Consider the following 5,297-nt stretch of genomic DNA (forward strand, 5'->3'; position numbering starts at 1 on the left):
GTAAATGTATACAGTTATGATTTAATAAAAATGAAGTAAAAGAACAAGGAAAGCCACATTACTCATGCATCCATTGATAGTTCATATAAAATACCTTCCCCAGATAACACTGAGGACCTAAATTTGTCTGCTTCTTCCTAATACAAATGGTAAGCTAATATCAATTGCAGCAAAGGATTATTTGCTAGAATTTAAGGACCCCAATTCTTTTCATATTACTGGGGAAATATCTATTCAGACTCTGATTTGATCTGTTATACCTCTCTATTCTCATTTCCCTTGTGAGTTGCTGGACTTTCATGTATAGTATCAACATTTTTGGTTACATTATTCTAGTTACATCTGACTCCAGTCATTGTGCCTGTCTCTTATTTTTAAGGTAGTTTTTTCTGGCCACTGGATAGCCTAACAGCATTTTAGAGCTGTCTGGGAATTGTCAAACTGTGCCCAGGCTCCCCTTAACTCTAGGAGGGTGATGAGAGCTAAGAATCAACCTCAGTGCTTTCATTCGTTGTATCTATTTATGCGCCTATGCAAGATTTTATTTGAGCAAATAATTCTGAAGATTATATATGTATGCGTATATACATATATTCCTGTATCTATATGTATATATTCATATACTCATACGTCAATATATGTACATATCCATATGTGAAAACCACTTAGTCCCTCCCTGACCATTAGTAATGAGGCAGACGTTACTGATGCAGCCAAATTCCACTTCTTCTAAACAGACTGTTAGACTTCTCTGTCCCTGGAAGTTAGAGTGGGCTCTAGGATTGATTCCCTTTGACCAGTGGATACTAGTTAGGTGTGCATCATTTCCAGGCAGAAGCATTTAAAGCAGGTTTAATTCTCCAAGCCTTTTTCTTCGAAACTTTCTTAAAAATCAGTTGAAACCAGGAGGTTAAAGCGTTGATAGAGGCCTAAGTGTTACAAGATACAGCTATAGTTAAAAATTTGCCAGCTATTGCCCCAGAGCCTGCTTCCCTATAATTGCTTACTTCTTGGGAGTCACGTAGCCGGTAGTCACAAGATTTGTAACTTCCCCTAATTGCTGTACAGGTAACACTTTCATTGTAAAAACTAAGGCTGTTTTTTGAAAATGTTTTCCAGGTCCTACATTGGAATGGCTCTACTGCCACCAGCTGGACCAGTGACTCCACTGCCACCAGCTGGATCACTGACCCATACCTTGGAACTTAATCGATTCTATGACCTCCACTGAGGAATGACTTCAAAAATGCAGTTTCTATATCCCTATGAGTTCACCCTGACCCAACCAATCAGCAATGCCAATTCCCTAGCCCCCTCACCACCAAATTTTCCTAAAAAATCCCAGTCAAGAACTATTTAGGAGGGCAGATTTGAGGGATCCTTCCTGTCTTCTCATTTGGGGCCCAATGATTATGAAACTCTTTCTCTGCTGCAACACCCACCAGCTCAAGCATTGGCTCCTCTCTGCACAGTGGGAACAGTGAACCCAGTGGGGCGGTAACACCTGCCGTGGCCATCAGTGATTGCGGAAGCACTTACTCACGTGCAAGTGGCTCAAGACTGAAGTAGATGAACATGGTGATTCAACAACAGGAAAGATGAGGCCCTAGAGAGCCGCCACACCCACAGCAGACTTGATTTATGAAAACAAAACAAACAAAACAACACTTTTCTTATCTTATCCACTGACATTTTGTTATTGCAACAAAACCTCACGTTTCCTGGCCATTATAAACCCTTCAATGTGAGACCAAGAATAGAAGACCAAGAAGAAAGGAGGCTGAAACAACCAGCCAAAATTACAGTTAAAAACAAAGTAATGACTAGAACCTGGACTCCTTGCCCCCTATTTTGTGTTCATCTCTCTGCAATATCCCATCACCCCTTGCTTCCTTAACTATAGAGGTTTCCACATGGCATCAGGCTGCTGGGTGAGTCATGAAAAAACATTTTGTATACAAGTTTAAAAACCATAAATTGTCCAACATTTTTCTGTTTTGCAAAATCTCCCCTACTTTACCTGTCAAGTCAGAGATGGATATAGTGGCAGGAAGTCTCAGTAATTGGCAAAATTAAGTATTGTCACAAATAATCATTTTTTATACAAATAATCCAACATGCTTGGGACTTGTATAGGCTCTGGTATACCTGAAAATATTACCATAGCAGTAAAAGTTGCATACAAACTTTTTTTTTTAATCCCCAAATAATTCATCATATTATTGATTGGAGATGCTGCAAAAAATCAAGTTGTAATGAACCCCACAAACACAGTTTTTGATGCCAAGCATCTGATTGGATGCAGGTTTGATGATGCTGTCATCCAGTCTGATATGAAACATTGGCCTTTCATGGTGGTGAATGATGCAGGCAGGCCCAAGGTCCAAGTAGAATACAAAGGAGAGACAAAAAGTTTCTAACCAGAGGCAGTATCATCCGTGGTTCTGACAAAGATGAAGGAAATTGCAGAAGCCTACCTTGGAAAGACTGTTACCAATGCTGTGGTCACAATACCAGCTTACTTCAGTGATTCTCAGCGTCAGGCTACCAAAGACGCTGCAACTATTGCTGCTCTCAATGTTCTCAGGATTATGAACGAGCCAACTGCTGCTGCTATTGCTTATGGCTTAGACAAAAAGGTTGGAGCTGAAAAAAATGTGCTGATTTTTGACCTTGGAGGTGGCACTTTTGATGTGTCAATCCTCACTATTGAGGATGGAATCTCTAAGGTCAAATCTACAGCTGAAGATACTCACTTGGGTGGTGAAGACTTTGACAACTGGATGGTCAACCATTTTATTGCTGAGTTTAAGCACAAACCTAAGAAGGACATCAGTGAGAATAAAAGTACTGTCTGTCACCTCCACACTGCTTATGAACGTGCTAAGCGTACTCTATCTTCCAGCACCCAGGCCAGTATTGAGATTGATTCCCTTTATGAAGGAATCGACTTCTATACCTCCATTACTCATGCCCGATTTGAAGAATTGAATGCCGATCTGTTCCGTGGCACCCTGGACCCTGTAGAGAAAGCCCTTTGAGATGCCAAACTAGATAAGTCACAGATTCATGACATTGTCCTGGTTGGTGATTCTACCCATATCCTCAAGATTCAAAAGCTTCTCCAGCCTTGGTGTGTGTCACACTTTATGGGGGCAAGACATGATTGCAAGAGGGACTTTACCTAACAATTGCAATCAGTGTAACCTGGCTTATTGTACCCTCAATGAATCCCCAACAATAAAAAAAAAAAAAAAAAAAGCTTCTCCAAGACTTCTTCAATGGAAAAGAACTGAATAAGAGCATCAACCCCAATGAGGCTATTGCTTATGGTGCAGCTGTCCGGGCAGCCATTCTATCTGGTGACAAATCCAAGAATGTTCAAGATTTGCTACTATTGGATGTCACTCCTCTTTCTCTGGGTATTGAGACTGCTGGTGGAGTTATGACTTTGCTCATTAAGCGCAATACTGCTATTCCTACCAAGCAGACACAGACTTTCACTACCTACTCTGACAACCAGCCGGGTGTGCTCATCCAGGTTTATGAAGATAAGCGTGCCATGACCAAGGATAACAACTTGCTTGGCAAGTTTGAATTTACAGGCATACCTCCTGCTCCCCGTGGTGTTCCTCAGATTGAGGTCACTTTTAATATTGATGACGATGGCATTCTCAATGGCTCTGCTGTGGATAAGAGTACAGGAAAAGAAAGTAAGATTACCATCACTAACGACAAAAGACGTTTGAGCAAGGAAGACCTTGAACATATGGTCCAGGAAGCTGAGTGGTACAAGGCTGAAGATGAGAAGCAGAGGGACAGGTTTCATCGAAGAACTCACTTGAGTCCTGTGCATTCGACATGAAAGCAACTGTTGAAGATGAGAAACTTGAAGGCAAGATCAACGATGAGGACAAACAGAAGATTCTTGACAAGTGTAATGAAATTATCAACTGGCTTGATAAGAACCAGACTGCAGAGAAGGAAGAGTTTGAACATCAGCAGAAGAAGCTGGAGAAAGTCTGCAACCCCGTCATTACCAAGTTATACCAGAGAATGGCAGGGGGCAGGCCTGGAGCAATGCCTGGGGGCTTCCCTGGTGGTGGCGCTCCTCCTTCTGGTGGTGCTTCCTCTGGCCCCACCATTGAAGAGGTTGATTAAGCCAGCCCAAGTGTAGATGTAGCATTGTTCCACACAGTAAGATATTGAAGGATCCAAATTTGTAGCATATTATGTGGCAGATTTAACGTTGGGCTGCTATAGCGAATTACTGGGCATTCTCAGTACTTGAATATGGAACATGTGCACAGAGGAAGGAAATAACATTGCACTTTAAAAGCAGTATACTGTGAGTGGAAAATGCAAGGTCTTAAAGCTGTATTTAAAATTGAAAAAAAAATGACAACAATAAATACATCCAGAAAAGAAATCAGACGATTGCTGCATTGAAATATTAAGCAATAATAATAATAACAATATTGCAAAGAAAGTAACATTCACTTTGTCAGATGAGAGTATGTCTATGATAGAATGCTTTGACTCTGAAGCTCAGTATGGAGTGCTCTAACTGCTTTTTCTAAAAATCCACAGTTTCCCTTAAATGCGATCTGCCTGTTTGCACTGGTTTTATCTGTCAAATACGGATCTTCCTCATCATCCCAGAAGAAAGCGGGCAGGAATGAAACCTTTGTTTTTACTTATAAAGGAAAATCTTTCCCAGAAGTTTCCTCTGTATTCACGATTCTCAGAGCCCACCAAGCTGAGTTTCTTTAGGTGCCATCAGCCAGAACTGGGTCTCATGACACAGTCTGCTATAAGAAAACATGGGAGGGACTGAGCCAGCTGCACAGGTTCAGAGCACTGTGATCCCATGGTGGGGTACACTATTGTCCCCTACCAAATCAGAGCTCTTGGTGAGGAAGAAGGAGGAATTGCTGTTGGGGAAATCAACAGTGTCTGCCACAACTGTGCAATTCATTCATTTGTGCAGTAAACTTTCTTTGAGCAGCTTTTAAATGTCAGAACCTGTGCTGTGGAGCGGAGATCCCTGTCCCCCATCTAGACCTTACATTCTTAAGGGAGTGGCGATGAGAACATTTTAAAAAGTAAGGCTCATAGTCTTTTAGAAATTGATACATGCTTTGAAGGAAAATGAAGCAGAGAAGGACAGAGCGGGTAAAACTGGGAATAGGGCCGCAATTTAATATCAAGGAGTCTGGGAAGGGCTCGCTAACGGTGGGGCATTTGATCAAAGGCCTGGAAAATATAAAGGAGGAAGTCATGCATCCATGTGGGGA

The 5,297-nt window shown here is 41.5% G+C and overlaps 1 pseudogene; it reads left to right on the plus strand.

The window, feature by feature from the left end:
• Window positions 1-2,228: 2,228 nt before the first annotated feature.
• LOC128591863 (heat shock cognate 71 kDa protein-like) lies at window positions 2,229-4,248 on the plus strand (annotated as a pseudogene).
• The last annotated feature ends 1,049 nt before the right edge of the window (window positions 4,249-5,297 follow it).

The sequence above is a fragment of the Nycticebus coucang genome, chromosome 8 (genome assembly GCF_027406575.1).
Source record: "Nycticebus coucang isolate mNycCou1 chromosome 8, mNycCou1.pri, whole genome shotgun sequence".
In the NCBI taxonomy this organism is placed as follows: Eukaryota; Metazoa; Chordata; class Mammalia; order Primates; family Lorisidae; genus Nycticebus; species Nycticebus coucang.